This window comes from Hippopotamus amphibius, chromosome 2 (assembly GCF_030028045.1).
Source record: "Hippopotamus amphibius kiboko isolate mHipAmp2 chromosome 2, mHipAmp2.hap2, whole genome shotgun sequence".
Lineage (NCBI taxonomy): Eukaryota > Metazoa > Chordata > Mammalia > Artiodactyla > Hippopotamidae > Hippopotamus > Hippopotamus amphibius.
In genome coordinates, this window is record NC_080187.1 from 59,604,997 (window position 1) to 59,625,964 (window position 20,968).

At 45.7% G+C, this 20,968-nt stretch overlaps 1 protein-coding gene across 1 annotated transcript in view; it reads left to right on the forward strand.

Annotated features, from left to right (window-relative positions):
- The first annotated feature begins 1,215 nt into the window (after positions 1-1,215).
- LOXL2 (lysyl oxidase like 2) overlaps positions 1,216-20,968 on the forward strand; it is a 101,058-nt gene continuing 81,305 nt past the window's right edge. Inside the window, exon 1 of the mRNA XM_057724876.1 lies at positions 1,216-1,484. The gene's annotated coding sequence lies outside the window, so the exon portion shown is untranslated. The remainder of the gene's footprint in view (positions 1,485-20,968) is intronic.

Sequence of the window (20,968 nt, forward strand, 5' to 3'; positions counted from 1 at the left end):
TCTATACATTTTTATCACTTATGTAGCTTCTTGTATCCACCACCACAGCTGAGATACTGAACAGTTCCCACACCACAGGGATCCCTCCTGTTGCCCTTTTAGAACCACACCCACCTCCCTCCTGGCCCTTCCCTCCACCACCCACTAGAGTGGGGGGATTGATTCAGTATAGAGGGTAGGGAGGAGGGCTGAAGAGAGCTCACAAGGGTTGGGGTGGGCTGTGAGTTAGGGTGCCAAGTTTGGGGCTTGTAAGGTTAGTTGTGGCTGTGGGAATGTCCTAGAGACCAACGGACAAACTCACAGATGAGAAGTCTGAGCTGGAGGCTGAGACTGGGAGTCCCTATCAGGGCTGGAGCTGCCTGTCTGCAGGTAGGGAGCAGAGTGGGAGGAGGGAACTGAGGAAGGACCTGGAGGAGGATCACCATCCCTAATGTAAGCCCCCTTCCGGTCTGCCTGCCCCCACAGATGGATGCCTTGTTTTACAGCAGCTGCCTCCTGCCTGGCCAAACCTTGCTCCTGCTTGGGAAGCCCTGAGACTCTCCACAGAGGACTCCCCCAGGCCGCATGACCCCATCACTTTGCCCACAGTGTGAGCCTCAGAGCCAGGCATGGAATGCCCTTCTGAATAATTTTCATCCTTAGCTGTGTGGGTTCAGGACCCTGATCGCAGGGCTTGCTAATCCTGGCCCTGCCATGTGGGGAAGGACCTTAGAGGTCACTGAATCCAAAGCCTTTAATTTACAAAGGAGAAAACAGAGCCTCAGAGGAGAGAGGCTCGATCTGCTGGAAGAAAGAGGGCTGTTCGTAGTCACCTCCAGAAACCGCTTTGCCCAAAGAGGAGAAACCCAGGAGAAGTAGATGAAAGTTTCTGAACCTTTTCATTCATCAGTTTTTATTGAGCGTCTACTATGTGCCAGGCAGTGCTGGGCCCTCTGGATACGGAGATGGGTTAGGCAGGGACACTATAGCTGGTGGATAAGGACCCCAAAGAGTTAAATTCCGGGAGCTCTGCGCGGGGGTGGGTGAGGGAGGGGGTGGCGGGGGTGAGTGTAGAGGAATCTCCCAGAGGAAAAGCCTGTTCCCTAGCTTCTCAGGCTCCGGAAACCTGGGCGAGAAGAGCCTGGGAAGGACGGCCCCGCTGGCGCGCAGCCTCCCCCGCAGAGCCCCTCTGGCCCCGGGAGCGGCCGCTCTCGAATTACAACAAAAGGGGCAGGAGGCCGGGCCTGCTGCGGTGGCCGCCTTCAGGGAAGGGGGTGGGTCCGGGGAGGGGCTTGCGGTCCGACGCTGGTTAAAAGCACCGGGAAAAGAGTTCAGAAGCGACTCCAGCCCGCGGCTACCCAAATTTGGAGCTCGCTTTCTCCAACGGCCGGAGAAGTCGGCTCGCCCCATCTGCTCGGAAAAGGGGCTCCGCGGCGACGGGCGCAGAGAGGGGCCACCGTGGAGAGCCTGGCTCCGGCCGAGCCAGTGCGCACCCCTGCTGCCAAGTAAGAGCGCTGCTTGCGCCTCCCCTTCCCCACTGAGGTTCGCGGGAAAGCGGGGGTCGCGGCGGGGTCTTCAGCTCCGCTCCCCGCGGGCCGTCTCTCAGCAGTGCCTGGGGTTGCCGGGACGTGAGAGGCGGGTACATAGAGCGAAGCCTCGGAGACGCGAGGACGTGCAGGCTAACGGGTCCCGCTCCCAACTCCGGTGGACCCACCCAGACCCACCTCGCCTGAACCCGGGAGGCCCGCGCAGCAGAAGCGCCCCCGCGAACTGGGCGCTTGGTTCGTGGCTCGCCAGGGGCGCCTGCGACCAGGCAGGACAGAGACCGTGGAGACCCGGTGCGCGCTAGTTGCCTAGGAGGGTGCGGCCTGGGGCCACGGATGCTGGGGACTGCGCTGGTGCCCGGAGTTCTGGCTTTTGAGGATGTGGAGCGCGCGAGGGAAGAGGGGCGCAGTGGGGTGTCCCCGGAGCTGTGGCTTTGGGGATGTGGACCGCACGGGGCAGGGGTGGGGTGGGGTGGGGGCACGGGGCTAGGGCTGCGCCTGGGAACTCTAGCGTCCATTGCTTGGAATTGGTTTTCTCCCCAGCCTTCCAGAAAGGCTAGGCTGAGCGCAGGAGCGCCCTAAGTCCTGTGGGCGGAGAGGCGCGGTCCGCACCCCAGGTATTCATTCCTGGCTCGTCCCGGTACCAGGAAGCCTCTCCCGCTGTTATCGAGGGGAGGCTCTGGAGTAGAAAAGAGCCAGCACAAGCGAACCCATGGATGGTACACGTGGGATCGCCCCGGGGCTAATCCTGGTCTTATGCTGATACTCGGTCTGTCCTCAGTGCCCGCAACTTTTACGCAGGCGCTTTGGACACCGCGCTTCCGCCCCCCACAACCTCTCCACCCCTCCACCCGCCTCCCCGCCAACCCCCCATCTGAAGCCCTCTGTAGTAGCTGCCTGCCGGAGGTGTCGCTGTAAATCAGCCCCCAAATAGAAATGATTGGAAGAAACAGGCGAGATTCCTTCTTCTTCATCATCCCTCACCCAGCCCCGGGAAAGACCACCAAAAATCAGCCAGGATGGGGTGAACACCACGGGGGAGGGGACTGAACTCCTGGCTAGGAAACCTCGAGTCCTGATGAGAGGAGACATAGGAATGAAAGTCAGAAACATGCCCCAAATTAATTTCGTCCCCTGAAATCTTGGAACTACAGAGATCTTCAAATCAGCCCGATGGATTCTTTTTTCGGAAGAGGAAAAGTGCTGAAGCTCAAGGCTACCGTGTTAGTAGGTGTGGAGACTGGATTCTATATCCCCTACTCCAGGCCCCGCCCCTACCCCACCGCTGGCCTGTCTGTCCCGGACCCCCAAAAGTCTGTTTGTCACCCTTGGTGGAATTATTTAGTTATTTATGGTGTATTGTGTGCTTAATGGTCAGGGATGAGCTTAGGAAGAAGACGAAGTGCTCATTTCCCTGGTCAGTTCCCAGTTGAGCAGTTGATTCCCTGGATTCTCACTTATTATTCACTCACCCCGCCCTCGCCCTTTTGTCCCATTCCCCGTCCTGGTCCCTAGTATCTGTCCCTGGAATGACCATCAAACCCATAGTAAAGCGCATGCTACGCTGAGGGCCCCACGTGGTTCTTGGGGCCCAAGAGAATCGTCTCAGTGGTGCGTGTGTGCACATGCGCGCTCGCATCTGCGTGTGTCTCTCCGTGACTATGTGTTAAAAAGTGATTTGGTCTAAGGCCACTTACCTATTAAGTGGCAAAGCTGAATAGGAAACTTAGGCCTGAAGACAAAGCCTCCACCAGACGTTGCAGGTTGGCTGACGTTTTGGTGCATGGCAGACGGGAGATTCTGCGAAGATGTTTCCATTTCTGTCCTTCACAGCTGGGCTCCTTGTATGACCTCTCCTGGCCTTTTCCCAAGTTCTTGTCCTCTGACTGCTGGATGATCAGTGTACAAGGGCCTTGTGAGCCGGACAAATTTTCTGTGCTTCTGGAGGTGACCATGAGTGAAGCTTTCTAGTGTCCTAGAAAATTCTACACTGTTTATTTAAACATCCTTCTTTTATTCTGAAAAATTTCAAATGTAGACAGTAGTAGGGAGAAGACCTCCATATACTTCTCACTCAGCTTCAACAGTTATTGACGTTTTGCCATACTTGCTTCATCTATCCCTTTCCTATATCTTTTTCACGGAAGTGTTTTAAAGCAAATCCCAGACATAAAATCCTTTCATCCCTATGTTTTTCAGTGTGACCTCTCAAAATATGAAATAACCATTATGCCATTAATAATCTTAAGAAAATTAACAATAATTCTTTGATATCATCTAATACCCAGTCCGTACTCAAATTTTCCCCCCAAATGTCTTTTTACAGTTGACCTGAGCTCTGGGATTTGTATACTTTATGTTCATGTTATTCCTTTCAAACCACTTTTCTATCCAGTGTGTTATCTGAGTCTTACAACTTCCCAGTAAAGAGCGAGATGGGTTTTAGTGAATTCATTTTACAGTTGCATAAACTGGCCAACAGATAAGCTGTCCAGATGGCACAGCTGGTGAGCAGCAGAGCCAGGACCTGACCCAGCATCCTCATTCCTGGACAGCGGTGGTTCTGTTTCTCGGTGCTGCTCATGGAATATCAGCTGTGCTCTGATGCGTTCATCCCAGCTCTGGCTTCATCCTGGGCTTATCACTTCCTATACACTGGCTATCAGAATCTCAGTGTAAATATTTAGTAATTGGCCACTTGGTGCTGGGGATGAATCAGCTGCAAAGTCAGAAAGGCTGGGCTTATTTCCCAGCTTCCTGTAAAACTGTATGAGAGCAACTCACCTCTCAAGAACTCAGGGTGGCCCTCTCTGAACTAGGAGCTATCGTCCTTCCCATTCTTTGGCTCCTGCTTCTGAAAGTAGAGTGAGTGAAATGACTGGAGTTGGAATTCCTGGAAGAGACAAGGGGCCTAGAAAGAAATCTCAGTGAGAACAATTACCCCTCACTGATCACTGCCCAAGTATTTTGGCAGCTGGCATCTTTAGTTGGAGGCAGCTAAATTCTGTGGCAGCAAAGAGGCTCCCCTCTGAGGTCCTTCATTTATGGACAACTTTGTTTATTCTGCTGTTCTCTGATGAGGATATAGGACACCAGAACTTTTTACTTTTAGCATTTTCACTACTTGTGTTTATTTACTTTGGAAAGGGGTGATAACAAAGTCATTTTTAGGTCTTATTAATGAGACTCATGAATTGGAATTCTCCTTCCTTGGCTGGCTGTGTGGGAAAAAGGAATCTCTTATTTCTTGACGCCTAGATTTTTTTTCAGCTCTCATGTTCATTGCCCTGAAATAGACATCGAATGAGTAGACCTTCCACAAAACAGCCAGTTAGGGACAGAGAAACTGATCGCTCCAATCCTATTGTTCAACTGTAGGAACTCCAAAGGGGCAAAGCATTACTCTTTAACCACACTGTCCTCTGGCAGCTATGAATTCTCTTCCCCCTCAGCTAACAGGATGTCTCCTTGGGCGTAGAATTTCTAAGTGATTCCATATCAGCAGCTGCCGTGGATTTCTTCCTTTTACAGTTTTGGGAGCTTTAGGAGGTATAGTTTTCTTCTCCTGGGGCTGCCTGGGTTCAGAAGGACAGTTTGTAATGATTATTGTTCATTTCCCTCTGGAGGAGGGCCTTGTGGTCAGTCTGCATGACAGTGTCACATAGATCCACCTACACTCTGAACCTGGGGGCCATGAGACCTCAGATGAAGTAGCCGAGGCTTGTCCTGCTTCAGACCCATAGAACCAGCAGGACTAGCAATCGTGGGCCAGCAAAGGGAGCCAAGTCGATGCCCGGAGAGATCCGCAGCAGTGCAGTATTTAGCTTCTAAGTCTCTGCTCTAAGTTGAAGCAAGTCTACAGACCTTCTCATCCTAGTCATTCCAGCTGTCCTTTTGCAGGAGGTGCGAGTGATGGGCAGGGAGCACAGCCCAGCCAGGTGTGCTGGCCCATCTTCCCCCGCCACCTACATCAAGAGACATCTTTAGGCACCAGAACCAGCCTTTCAGAACAGGCACTTGTTTGAGGGTGATAAAGCATGATGGTGACCGTTTAGATGTCAGTCTAGAGTTTTAAAAACGCCTTTGCGGGCTTCCTAGGTGGTGCAGTGGTTAAGAATCCACCTGCCAATGCAGAGGTCACGGGTTCGATCCCAGCTCCAGGAAGATCCCACATGCCGCGGAGCAACTAAGCCCGTGTGCCACAAAAAAAAAAAAAAAAAAAAAACTCCTTTGCACTTCAGTTGGCAGAAACAACATATAGATAAGTGTGTGTGGCAAACAAACCCAGCAGATGATGAGAATGTACACAGTTAATAAGTTCTGCTTGCCCAAGGCTTTTTGATCCCTTCACTTGAAACACCTTTAGTATTATGTTATAATACCATACATGAATGATGATACATTTTCTTCTTAGTTTTTCCTTGTCAGAATCTCTGTCAGATGAGCAGACATAGCTGGCCCCGGGGCTGTCCCATGGTAATGGCTCCCCTATGTCTTCCTTGATGGGTTCCCAAGATGATGCTAAGAGCATCTTCTGAGAAAATAATACCGCTTTCCTATAAAGCCTGTGCTTTATGAGAAGATAAATTTTGGCTATGACTTGTGAACAGCTTAATTTGCTCAGTTTATTTGTACTGCCTTCTTGAACTTGGGTCCATGAACTTCCTCCACACACACCCCCTCCCCCCAACCTTGTCTCCTGGGCACCATGGATGTCCTGAGATACACACAGCACTGCTTTCCAGAGTGCCTGCATGACTCATGACCTAGTAAGGAGGATACTTTTCTTTTTTTTTTTTAAGAACTTTTATTGAGATACAGTTAACAGACAATAAACAGCATATATTTAGAGTGTACAATGTGGTATCCCAATCTCCCAATTCATCCCCCCACCAACCCTCCCCGCTTTCCCCGCTTGGTGTCCATGTGTTTGTTCTCTACATCTGTGTCTCTATTTCTGCCTTGCATTTCCTCTTTCATAGTTGTTAGTATTTGCCTTATGTATTGAGGTGCTCCTATTTTGGGTGCATATATATTTATAATTGTTATCTCCTCTTCTTGGATTGATCCCTTGATCTTTATGTAATGTCCTTCTTGTCTCTTGTAATATTTTTTATTTAAAAGTCTATTTTATCTGATATGACTAGTGCTACTCTAGCTTTCTTTTGATTTTCACTTGCATGGAATATCTTTTTCCATCCCCTCACTTTCTGTCTGTATGTGTCCTTAGGTCTGAAGTGGGTCTCTTGTAGACAGCCTATATATGGGTCTTGTTTTTGTATCCATTCAGCCAGTCTGTGTCTTTTGGTTGGTGCATTTAGTCCATTTACATTCAAGGTAATTATTGATATGTATGTTCCTATTCCCATTTTCTTAATTGTTTTGTTTTTGTTTTTGTAGGTCTTTTTCTACTCTTATGTTTCTCGCTTAAAGAAGTTCCTTTAGCATTTGTTGTAGGGCTGGTTTGGTGGTGCTGAATTCTCTTAGCTGTTGCCTGTCTGTAAAGCTTTTGATTTCTCCGTCGAATTTGAATGAGATCCTTGCTGGGTAGAGTATTCTTGGTTGTAGGTTCTTCCCTTTCATCACTTGAAATATATTGTGCCACTCCCTTCTGGCTTGCAGAGTTTCTGCTGAGAAATCAGCTGCCTTAAGGGAGTTCCCTTGCATGTTATTTGTCGTTTTTCCCTTGTTGCTTTTAATAACATCTCTGTCTTTAATTTTTGTCAATTTGACTACTGTATGTCTTGGCATGTTTCTCCTTGGGTTTATCCTGCCTGGGACTCTCTGCGCTTCCTGGACTTGGGTAGCTATTTCCTTTCCCATGTTAGGGAAGTTTTCAACTATAATCTCTTCCAGTATTTTCTTGGGTCCTTCCTCTCTCTCTTCTCCTTCTGGGACCCCTGTAATGCGAATGTTGATGCGTTTAACATTGTGCCAGAGGTATCTTAGGCTCTCTTCAGTTCTTTTCATTCTTTTTTCCTTATTCTTTTCCTCATCAGTGATTTTCACCATTCTGTCTTCCAGGTCACTTATTCGCCCTTCTGCCTCCGTTAATCTGCTATTGGTTCCTTCTAGTGTACTTTTCATTACAGTTATTGGGTTGCATATCTCTGTTTGCTCTTTAATTCTTCTGCGTCTTTGGTAAACTTTTCGATCTTTGCATCCAGTCTTTTTGCAAAGTCCTGGATCATCTTCACTATCATTATTCTGAATTCTTTTTCTGGAAGGGTGCATATCTCTTCTTCATTTAGTTGTTTTCCCAGGGTTTTATCCTGTCCCTTCATCTGGTACAAAGTCCTCTGCTTTTTCATTTTCTCTATCTTTCTGTGGCTGTGGTTTTCAGTTCCACAAGATGAAATAGTGCTGATACTGCTTGATACTGCTGTCTGTGCTCTTGTGGGGGAAGCTATCTAGGAGGCTCCTGAGTGCTTCCTGATGGGAGGGACTGATGGTGGGTAGGGCTGGGTGGGCGGAGCTCAGTAAGACTTTAATCCGATTTGGTGGGCAGAGCTCAATAAAACTTTAATCTGCTTGTCTGTTAATGGGTGGGGCTGTGTTCACACCTTGTTGGTTGTTTGGCCTGAGGCTACTTAGTATTGGAGCTTACAGGCTCTTTGGCGGGGCTGATGGTGGACTCTGGGAGGGTTCGTGCCAATGAGCACTTCCCAGAACCCCTGCTGCCAGTGCCCCTGCCTCCTCGGTGAGTCACAGCTGCCCCCCACCTCTGCAGGCAACCCTCCAACACCAGCAGGTAGGTCTGGTTCAGTCTCCTGTGGGGTCACTGCTCCTTCCTCCGGGTCCTGGTGAGCACACTTTTTTGTGTGCCCTCCAAGAGTGGAGTCTCTGTTTCCCCCAGTCCTGTGGAGGTTCTGCAATCAAATCCCACTGGCTTTCAAAGTCTGATTCTCTGGGGATTCCTCCTCCCGTTGCTGGACTCCCAGGTTGGGAAGCCTAACATGGGGCTCAGAACCCTCACTTTAGTGAGTGGACTTCTGTGGTATAACTGTTCTCCAGTTTGTGAGTCACCCACCCAGCATTTATGGGATTTGATTTTAACATGATTGCACCCCTCCCACCATCTCATTGCAGCTTCTCCTTGGTCTCTGGATGTGGGGTGTCTTTTTTGGTGAGTTCCAGTGTCTTTCTGTCGATGATTTTTCAGCACTTAGTTGTAATTCCGGTGCTCTTGCAAGAGGGAGTGAGCGCACATCCTCCTACTCTGCCATCATAATCCTATCTGGATACTTTTCTGAGTATAGATGCAAAACTCTTCTAAAACAAACACAAATATAAATTTGAGTAAAGTACCTTTTTAAAATGCCTCTCCCCACAGAATAACAGACATAAGTAAAATGGCACCAAGGCTAAGTATGCAACTGGATGAACTTTCGTTTTCACATTTATTGTGATAAAATATACATAACATAAAACTCACCATTTTAACCATTTTTAAGTGTACAGTTCAGTGGTATTATGTACATTCACATTGTTGTACAACCATCACCACAATCTGTTCCAGAATTTTTTCATCTTCCAAAAATGAAACTCTATGCCCATTAAACAGTGACTTCCTATTCTCCCATCACCCTGGCAAGCACCATTCTACTTTCTGTCTTTATGATTTTGATTACTCTAAATACCTCATATAGGTGGAATCATGCACTATTCGTCTTTTTGTGACTTGCTTATTTCACTTAACATATTGTCTTCAACTTTTGTCTATGTTGTAGCATGTGTCTGAATTTCCTTCCTCTTTAAGGCTGAATGATATTCCGTTGTGTGTATATACCAAATTTTGTTTATCCATTCATCTGTCCACTTGGGTTGCTTCCACTCTTGGTTATTGGAAATACACTGCTATGAATGTAGGTGTACAAATACCTGTTCTGGATGAACTTTACAAGATGAACATACCCTTGTAACGACCACCTAGATCAAGAATAGGACGTTACTCAGAGTGCACAGATTTAAGGGTAAAGCAGGAGATTCCAAATACATTTCATGCCTGCACGTGGCTGCTTCTACTACACCTCATATTCTCTACCATGAGATGGTTTAGAAGAGATTTTGAAAAACACAATTTGTAATCTGAGAGGCAGCAAGATTAGCTGAGAGATATAAGCAACTATTTTCCTTAAAATGTCTAGGGAAGATAATACGACATATTTGGGATTTGCAGTTGCAGCTATATTAGGACATCACCACTAAGTATCATTCTTCCAGGCTCTCCCTGGGCCAAGGGGGTTTGCATCCACCTGGAGAACTCCTGCTCTTTTGTCAGCTTCTGCTGGATCACGAGTGTTAAGCCTTGAGTGAAAAATTCTGTGGCCATGTCCTGCCTTCCTTTCCTTCCTTCCTCCTTCCCTTCCTACATGGTCCCTTCTCTTCTTTTTTTCTCTCTCCCCCACCCCTCTTTTTTTTTTTTAATATTTACTTATTTTTATTTTTGGCTGTGTTGCGTCTTCATTGCGGCATGTGGAATCTTCCTTCTTCCTTGCAGCAAGCAGCATCTTTCTTGTAGCACATGGGCTTCTCTCTAGTTGTGGTGTGCGGGCTCCAGAGTGCATGGGCTCTCTAGTTGTGGCGTGTGCTCAGTAGTAGCCCTGCAGCATGTGGGATCTCACTTCCCTGTCCAGGGATCAAACCCGCATCCCCTGCATTGGAAGGCAGACTCTTAACCACTCCACCACCAGGAAGTCCCTGGTCCCCTCTCTTCCTAACTAAAATGATTAATGAGTGACTTTCTAGTTGCCAGACACTCTGCCAGTCTCTGTAAGAGACAAAAATGAGTAAGACATGATATTTGACATGTGCCTTTAAAAATAAATCATCAGTAAAGAATGATATTCTGATGCCCGGCAGCCAACTCCATGGTGCCCACCTGGTGCCAACAGCAGCCTCAGAGCATAGCCAAAGAATGTGTGGAGTCTGGGCTTGTTGCAGCACACAAAACAAGGGAAGGCTACCCATCAGGTGATCTGAAATTGCTCTAGCATGCCCATAACCAAATTGTAAGAATAATTTAAAAAAACTTTTAAGCTACCTTAAATTCAGATGCTCTGTCTGAGAGCACTCAGCTAAACATAAGGTTTAGGGACCGTTTAAAGATTTAAGAAGAAGGAAACTAAAATTCAGACATCAATGAAACCTCGTAAGGTCTCTCATCATTTTCAGTGGCACTGTTAATTTTCTTAAATTGATATTCCCCAGGTGTTTTTTCTTCTGGAGGCTCTCAAAGCCACGCCCACCTCCCCACCCCACTATCAACCCCCTATGTCACCTGTTACCCCAGCGTCATGACATTGCATCATGATGGTACCCCAGCATCTTCTTTGCTTGGAGAGTTGCTAGTTTCCTAACTGGCCTCTTTTCCCTTGGTCTTAACCTATGGGAAGCCATCCTTTTGTTGTTGTCGTTGTTTTGTTTGGTTGTTTTTTTGTTTTTTGTTTTTTTATTTTTTATTTTTTCTTCAGATTTTTATTGGAGTGTAATTGCTTTACAATGTTGTGTTAATTTCTGCTGTACCACAAAGTGAATTAGCTATATGTATACATGTATCCCCATGTCCCCTCCTTCTTGAACCTCCCTCCCACTCTCCCTATCCCACCTCTCTAGGTCATCACCAAGCATCGAGTTGATCTTCCTGTGCCATGCGGCAGTGGGAAGCCATTCTTTATCCAATAGACACAGTGATCTTTCTAGAGCAGAGGTTGGTAAACTTTTTCTTGAAAAGCCAGATAGCAAATATTTCAGACTTAAAGGGTCCGTATGATCTTTGTCGCAATTGGTCAACTCGGCTGTTCTAATGGGAAAGCAGCCATAGACGTCAAGAAATGAGTATGGCTGTGTTCCAATAAAAGTTTATTTCTAGAAACTTCCCAGATGTGGCCCATGGGCTGCAGTTCTCTGACTCCTGCTTCCGATGACAAATCTGCCCCCCTCACCCTCCTGCTTACCTGTCGTTGGCTCCTCATCCCACAAAGGAAAACTCAACATTTGTCGGCAGGACATTCAAGTTTCCTCATGGGCCTCTGCTTGCTTCTCCAAGCTCACCTCTTCCACCTCTCCTCACCTCACCCACTCTCCCAGCCATTCCACTTTTCATCTTGCATTTCTGAACCCCACAAGGCTCTCAGAACATCCTGTGTTATTTCAGATCTGCCTGGAATGATCTCGCGTTCCCACCAGCAACCTGTCAAACTCCTGCTTCCCTTCAAAATCTGCCCAGGGGTCAACTGTCTAAAGCTTTCCCTGTTCCTCACCCCCAGTTGTCATCACTGCCTTCCCAATTCCATTTCTGTACCTGTTTCTGTACTCTTCTTGCTTCTCTAAATATACTGTGAACTTCTTGAGGGCAGAACCCATGTCAGATTCATCTTTGAATTCCAGTGCCTAATACAATGCTTGCCATGTAACAGATCCTTAGTGAATAGACACTGCTTAAACAGAAATGTCAGGTAAATAGATTCTTTTTTTAACAGTTTAATTGAGATGTAATTCACATTCCATACAGTTCTCCCATTTAAAGTGTTCATGTGGATGGATTTTGGTTTATTCACAGATATATGCAACCATCACAAAGAGAAACCTGTATACTTTAGCCGTTGCCTCCTTCTCCTCCTGTCCCCCTAAAGCCGCGCCTAAACAGCCACTAATCTACTTTCTGTCCCTATATTGCCAATTCTGGATATTTCATATAAAGGAATTATATAATACATGGTCTTTTCATCTGGCTTTCTAAAAATCCATGTGATGTTTTGAAGTTTCATCCATGTAAGTGGCATGTATCCACACTTCATTCCTTTTTATTTATTTATTTATTTATTGGCTTGTGTTGGATCTTTGTTGCTGCTCACAGGCTTTCTTTAGTTGCAGCGAGTGGGGGCTACTCTTTGTTGCGGTGCGCGGGCTTCTCAGTACGATGGCTTCTCTTGTGAAGCACAGCCTCTAGGCATGCAGGCTTCAGTAGTTGTGGCATGTGGGCTCAGTAGTTGTGACTCGCAGGCTTAGTTGCTCCACAGCATATGGGATCTTCCCGGTACAGGGATGGAACCCATGTCCCCTGCATTGGCAGGTGGATTCTTAAGCAATGCACCACCAGGGAAGTCCCTTCATTCCTTTTTATGACTTAATAATTCCATTGTGAGGAAACACCACATTTTGTTTATCCATTCACCGTTGATGGACATTTGGGTTGTTTCCAACTTTTGATGATAATGACCAGCACTGCTCTGAATATTTGTTTACAAATTTCTGTTTGAACATTTGTTTTCAGTTCTCTTGGGTATATAAGTAGGAGTGGAATTGCTGGGTCATATGGTAATACTTTGTTTAACCTTTTGAGGAACCATCAAACTGTTTTCCTCAGTGGCTGCACCATTTTATATTCCGTTCAGCAATGCATGAGGATGCAAATTTCTCCACATCTTCACCAACACCTACTTTCCTCCACTTAGAAAGCATTATAGCCATCCTAGTGGGTGTGAAGTAGTATCTCACTGTGGTTTTGATTTGCATTTCCCTAATGACTAATGATGTTGAGCACCTTTTCATGTGCTTCTCAGTTATTTGTATGTCTTCTTTGGGGAAATGTCTATTCAAGTCCTGTGTCCATTTTTAAGTTGAATTGCTTGTCTTTTTGTTATTGAATTTTAAGAGATTTTGTATATCCTGGATACTAAATCTTTGTCAGATATATGATTTACAAATATTTTGTCCCATGTATGGGTTGTTTTTTCACTTTCTTGATTTTTTTTTCGCAGTTCACATCACATTTACTCAGCGTTTATTCTGTGCTGGGCTCAGGGGATCTAGAGAGTTATCTGCCCTCCAAGGGGTTCAACAGTCTAAGGAAGGAGACAGATATACAAACAGTACAAAAAATAATTGATCAGTACACCATTTTTTCTACCCCCACTGCTGCTTCTCTGGTTCATGAAGCATCTTGATAGTGTCTTTTGATGCACAAAAATTTGTAATTTTTGTGAAATCCAATATAGGTATTTTTCAATTTGTTGCCTGTGCTTTTGGTGTCATATCTTAGGAACCATTGCCAAACCCAAAGTCATGACTATTTACCCCTGTGTTATCTTCTAAAAGTTTTTTTTTTTTTTTTGGCTGCATTGGGTCTTCATTGCTGCACACAGGCTTCCTCTAGTTTGGTGAACGGGAGCTGCTCTTCGTTGTGGTGCTCAGGCTTTTCATTGTGGTGGCTTCTCTTATTGCGGAGCACGGGCTCCGGGCATGCAGCCTTCAGTAGTTATGGTGCATGGGCTTAGTTGTCCCAAGGCATGTGGGATCTTCCCGGACCAGGGATCGAACCCATGTCGCCTGCATTGGCAGGCGGATTCTTAACCACTGCGCCACGAGGGAGGTCACCCTAAGAGTTTTTTAGTTTTAGCCTTTATATTTAGGTCTTTGATCCATTTTCAATTCATTCTTATAAATGGTGGGAGGTAAGGGTCCAACTTCTTTCTTTTTACATATGGCTATCCAGTTACTCCAGCGTTATTTTTTGAAAAGACTATTGTTTCCCGATTGATGGTCTTGGTACCCTGTCCAAATCAATTGACCATAGATATGAGTTTATTACTGGACTCTCAATTCTATTCCATTGATCTATATGCCTGTCTTTGTGCCAATATCACCCTGTCTTGATTACCATTTCTTTGTAGTACCTTTTGAAATCGGAAACTGTGAGCCCTCCCACTTTGTTCTCCTTTCTCAGAGTTGTCTTGGCTATTTTGGGTCCCTTACAATTTCATATGAATTTTAGAATCAGCTTATCAATTTCCATGGAAAAGTCCGTTGGGATTCTGATAAGGATTGTGATGAATCTGTAGATCAGTTTGTATTCTCATCTTAAGAATGTTGTCTTCCAATCCTTGAACATGTAATTTAAAAAATTTATTTCAATCCTCTTTAATTTCTGTTAACAACGTTTTATAGTTCACTGAATATAAATTTTGCATGTTTTTGTTAAGTTTATTCCTAAGTTTTTTTATTCTTGGTGATGCTATTGTGAATGGCATTACTTTCTTAATTTCATTTTTGGATTGTTCTTTGAAGGTATATACACACAGTTAATCCTTGTATATTGATCTTGTATCCTATAACCTTGCTGACTTCTTTTATCAGTTCTAATAGTCTTTCAGTATATTCCTTAGGATTTTCTGTATATACATAGGAGTAGATGCTTAAACACAGGGTTGAAGCTAGTGGATATCATGATAAGGAAAGGGGAGGCACCCTGTAGTTGCCAGTGGGAGCCATGCCATGCTTGGAGATGCAATAAGAATATTAGACTCATTCTACCAGAAAAGACTTGTGATCAGCACCAGTGACATTGATCAGCTCTAAAAGTAGCTGAGAAAGTCTGCATCCCTCAGTAAGAGCAAGAACTTGGAGCTCTCTGTGTAAATGCCACTACTCTGTGGATGTCAGTATCTTGACAGGGTACTAGCTATCATTGTGAGCCGAGCCTGGCCAGTTTGGGTGAGGTGGCTGTTGGTACCTGCTGCTATTACTCACTGGGCTTCTAGAAGGGAGCAAGTGCTTCTATGGACAGGAGAATCCCTGATTATAGTCTCTTAACAAACTTTAGGACAGCACTCCTGCCCCCTCCCCTGGGTCACCAGACATTTTTAGACAAGCCAAAAAATGTGGCCATGGCCTCTGTACCAGCTGTTTCTTCCTTCACTGGGCCCTGGGGTCTACTTCTCATCGAAGGGGCTCAGGACTGAAGAATTGGCTGTTGGTTCAGGTTGCATTGCTTGGATGGGAGCTTGGCTTGGAAGCTTCTAGGGGCACAGAGGTGTCTAAAGCCACGGTTGAGTCCTGCTGTGACTAGCAATCCCTGAGGCATGAAGGAAGCTAATAGGGAGGCCTTGGGAGGATGTCATTTAACAACTGAGCTCCTTGGCTGTTTTCAGGATCCATCTCTTAGAAAAGCTAATTTGGGGAATTCTCTGGTGGCCCAGTCGTTAGGATTCTGTGCTTCCACTCTGCAGGTTCAATCCCTGGTCAGGAAACTAAGATCCCAGAAGCCATGCAATGTAGCCAAAAAAAAAAAACAAAAAAAGGATTTAAAGAAAAGCCAGTTTGTACACTCCCTCCATCCCAGGAATCCCTCCTCCATCCCATCCCAGTATGCTCCTCTTAGCCCCACTGTCTGAGCCCCTCTGTACCTCAGTGTCTGTGCCTGGACCAGCCCTGGACACTCCCCGCTCTAGAGAGTTACATGCAATGGTACCATCCCCAACTGCACTTCCTCCCCTGGAAACAAGACATTGCAATGATTGGATCACTTGACAGATTTACACACCATTCTGGCCCTGACTTCTGTTCTCTTCCCCTGCCTGCCTTTTATGGATCTTAAAATCGCCTTCAAAGTGGCACAGAAATTCGGACCAATTTGGCTACTGACTGTTAGCTCTGAGAAACAGCGCGTCTGAGAGTGTGTAGGTGTTGGGGGTTAGGGAGGGGTGGGAGGATGGTTAAAACCTGTTACCCACATGCTGTGTTAAGAGTGGTCCATGATTGGGAATTCCCTGGCAGTCCAGTAGTTAGGAATCGGCACTTTCACAGCTGAGGGCCTGGGTTCAACCCCTGGTTGGGGAACTAAGATCCCACAAGCCATGCAGCGCAGCCAAAAAAAAAAAAAAAAAAAAAAAATAGTGCTTGAAAGGTGAAGTGACACTCCTCCTGGAATTTTTCCAGGCTATTGCCAATTTTATAACCATAATAGTTACCACTCATTGGGCACTGGTTCTGAGCCAGTCGCTGACTGTCCGGGCACCTAATACTTTTTATGGAACTCACTAAAATCCTAAGAGCTTTCTCTATTTGCAGAAGCCAGATTTGAACCTGGGACCACTCTCAGATGCCAGCACCATGCTCTTTCAATTACTCTGTTATCCTGTAGTCAACAGGGGCTGGGGTGGCTAATTTTAGGGGCTGGGGTGGCTAATTTGAACCGGATGGGCATCACCACCTCGCTCTGTTTCCTCTGCCTTCAAGCAGCAGCACTGATTTTGGATTTCCCGACCCTTTCCTTCTGGGCTGCAAGCTGTAGAGATAAGATGTGTCTCTTACAGACACTATATATTTATTTGGCTTTTGCTTTCCCATTTCGTCCGAGAGTCTTCAGTGGCACATTTTAAAGTGTTTGAAGTTGTACCTTCATCCTCCCCAAAAAACAGCCTGGTCAGAAAGAGATTCCACCCAGAGCCAGAGATGGACTCTGGGGAGCCCCGATCAGTCACAACAAATTATGCCTGACAAAAGCCTCTTTCTGGAGGCTGAAAAAATTCAACTTTGCATGCCTACCTTCTGACCATTTCACTGTGCCCTGAACATTCCCATTTTGTGGCCAGAATTAGACAGGACTGAGGTGGACTCTTTGGCCAGGGGCCAAATGGACTAGCCCTGGCCAAGCCTGGTGTCAAGAGTCTGCCTTCTTGTCTGAGGTGGTTCAGAAGGGCCCCCTTGTCCCCGTCCGTTTCCCTCATTCTCTGAGCACCCCCCAATCCATCCAAGACAGCCTTCCTCCACAAAGGAATGTGTTCCATGTGGGGCCAGAAGCAGCATCCGACCGCAGCTGGGGTAGCCTCTCCCATGTGCTCTGGGCCGTGAATAAGGACCATTCATCACTCTTGCTGGTAGAGCAGGAATCCCCTGGCGGGCGGCAGGGGGAGGGTCTGATGGAGGAGACAGCCCCCACCCCACCCCTGACCCCAGATCTGAATGCCGACATCTGGCAGAGACATCAAGGGGACCATTCCACCTGGGTGAAAGAATCCAGCTGAGCGCCACGCTCCACTGTTCAACGACACTGAGCCAGTGGCCTTTGCATCAAGGGCCACTGCTTCCGGCTGGGGAGCCGCATGGTTGCTGATGGGATGCTTCTCATTTGGATCAGCAGGCGCATTACTGGGGGCTCCAAAGCACAAGATGTGGAGCAAGTGCTGGGAGGAAGGAATCATTTCCCTACCTACCAGGACCCTCAAAAAGGGTGAGGTCTGTCACACAAAGCTGGAACCCAAGGGAGGCCTGTTTTAGGAGGTTCTGTGCTCCAGACAGTCATGTTTGGGGGCCGGGGGTGCAGTTAAGAAGATTAGCTTGTGTTAAGAACAGTGTCTTTGGCTAAATGCACTAAATACACTATGCACAAATAGTGTATAATTTTTACAATGTGTCCCCCCCCCCAACCTGTGCATGTCTTTGTTATTGACTAGGAAATAGTCATATTGGGCATTTTTTGACACTCAGGCGTCAGTGGTAAGAGGCTGAAATTTGTTGTATTCTTTAAGAATGCACTGGGGAAGTCCAAAGCCACTTGGCTTTTCAGAAAATACTGTTGCACCGGCAAGTTCTTAACACAGAACATCTTTTCTTAGGTAGATAATGAAGTCATTGGATTGGGATTGCTTTTGGGGGAAAAGAAACATTTGAGTAGCTCCATGGAAATCTTGAGACTCAGATTTTTTTGGAGTAGGCCTTTGATGTTCCTTCCTAAGCAGAATAATTCCGCTGTCAAAAAAACAGCCTAAGAAAAGGGCCCTGGAAATTCTAGTTAAACATTTCCTCTTTTTCCTTTTGGAGCCCTGTTGGGTCAAAATTTAGTAAAGGATTTGTAAATAGTCATCCATTATTAGTACAATGCCACGCCTGGAATCATAGAAATCAGTGTTTCTACAGACTCGTGGTCGCTAAGGAGGGGGGATGGGGGAGGATGGACTGGGAGTTTGGGGTTAGCAGATGCAAACTATTACATATAGAATGGATAAACAACAAGGTCCTACTGTATAGCACAGGGAACTCCATTCAATATCCTGAGATAAACCATAATGGAAAGGAATATAAAAAAGAGTGTGTATGTGTGTATAACCAAGTCACTTTGCTGTACAGCAGACATTAACACAACATTGTAAATCAACTATACTTCAATAAAATATAAAAATCAGTGTTTCTAGAATATACTGGAAAGTTTCAGGGCTGACATATGTTTTGGAGCTAAAGATGTCCTCCAACAAATGATGTTTATCAGACCACTGAAGGAACACTGTTCACGATGAACTGAGAAACTTGAGCAAGATCCAAGCTTAGAACTTCTTTCTCTCCCTCTGACCACACCCTCAACCCCAACTCCCAGCAAGACTGAGAAGGTTGACATCAGCCCTGCTTAAAAGTCTTATTTGCAGTCATTGCAGACTCCCTGGAGCCCACCCTCCCGTGGAATTTGGCACAATTTGGCACCTACTTAGTTTACATAGTACATGTGAACGCAACTTTTGATTTAGGTAACTAAGCTTTTCTCCAATATCATGTCTTCTTTGGAACAATTGTCCAGCTCTAATTTTCAAGTAAGTTCTTGCAGGAACTAGATCCAGGAAGAACTACTTAAGCTCATCCTCGGGAGTTCCCAGCTCCCCAAATAACACATGAGGACATCTGAAATACAAAATTAAATATAACCACTTACATTATACAGCTTAGCATCAATTAAAACTGTAGTTGGCACTTGAACAACCTGACTCAAATCTAGCAAGCAGCACCTGTTTGAACCCAAATATTTTACCAGATTTTTGGGGGGACCACCTACGATGGGTCAGAAACTTAAGAAACATGATCTTTGATTTTTGTAAGAGTCCTGAAAAGAAGGTGTTTCTTGTTTTTTCCTTTAAAAAGTTGCTTTTAAGTACATATCGTTTCCATTTTATAGATGAAATACTGAGACTTAGAAAATCTGAGTGCTCCTGAGGTCACGGTGCTCATAGGTGGTAGAAGATAAATTTGAATCTAGCTGTGTGTGACTCTAAACCACTGGGCCATGCTGCCTAGTGGCACGTGCAGCCCATTCTTCGTGGAGGATGAATGTGCAGGCTGCCTGAAGGGGTCGCTGCATGTAGGAAGTGCTCCAGGCCCCTGGGGAAGTTGAGCTGATTCTAGCTGATGTTTATCAGGAATGCCTGGGATTTAAGGAATTCTTTCCCCATCTCTCGCAGACACCCCCTGGAGGCTACAGGGCTTATTGTCAGCAAAGTTTATACTATTGATAGTATCAACTGTGTGAACTTATACCCTTAAAAGGATTGAACTGAACGTAAGAATGTCCTCAACTGCTTAGCCAAGAGCCCAGTGAGAAAATATCAGGAGAGATAACTTACCACTTTCTGATAAGCCACAGTCACAGCTGATTTCTTCTAACACCACTGGCTCTTATTCGTGTTAGTCAATTACTGAGGTCGTTGAACATCTTGCCTTGACCGCTCTGGTGATGACGCACTCCTGAGCTAAACTGTGTGAAGAATTAAGTCCATCTGCTGCAGTAGTTCCTGGACTTCACACAGATGCGGTTTTAACAGAAGACTCTGCAAGGTGGGTCTTCCTCTTGTGACTTTCCTCTTCATGCCTGGAGAGGGTTAGTGAAATCTGGGCTTCATTTGGTATGTGTGAACCAGCTACAGAAATGTTCTGCTGACCCAGTTGGCTGGTGTTCAGGGTGGAGGATGTTCCTGGCGTTTCCATGGTGGATGGTGATGCAACCTTACTGGTCTAGACTCTTGGGCAGTTGATGACCTTGGAGGTGTTCATAGGTGAATGCTGAGAATAGATCTCCCTATTGTCTCCCAACTATGGTATCAGATGTCTCCACTGGGCTTTTTGATTTCTTTAGTGAGATCAAAATCTCTGACCGAGGACTGATAGAACAAGTGTGAAGAGAAGAAATGTGACTTCCATCAATGCGATGTCATCAAATGTCCAGAAGGGTAGAGGGAGAATTTACCATATTTTTTTTTATGCATAGGCACCAGAAAAAGTAAGAGACATGCACATTTCTGTTTGTTTGTTTGTTTCTTTTGTTTTATTCAAATTAAAATTCAAGATTTCTTTGCTTTTGTTTTTAATCTTTTGGATCCTAGTACATTTCTTATGAAACTCTGATCCTTTGACCCAAACCAGTCTTCTCAAGGAAATTGGTCCTGGGCAGTGCCTGAGATTACCAGAGTGTGTTTGTCTCAGCGACAGAGATAAGAACAATTAGTAAATAAAGGTAGCAGTTCTGATATCTGGCTGCCTGGGTGCAAATCCCAGCTTGATTACTTTAGAGCTACAGCTTTTCTGTCCCTTGGTTTTCCCTCAGGAAAATACAGATGCAAATGGTACCTCTCTCAGAGGGCTGCCTGGAGCTGTATCATCCAGTATGGCAGCCACCACCACATGGGGCCCCCGAGCACTTGAAATGGGTTGGTCCAAACTGAGATGTGCTATCAGTGTAAAGTACACCCCAAATTGCAAAGACTTAGTACAAGAACGCAAAATATCTCATTAGTAATTTTAAATCGATTACATACGGAAATGGTAACATTTGGAATATATTGGGTTAAACAAAATATATCTTTAGCATTAATTTCTCCCCTTTCATTTTCCTTTTTTAATGTGGC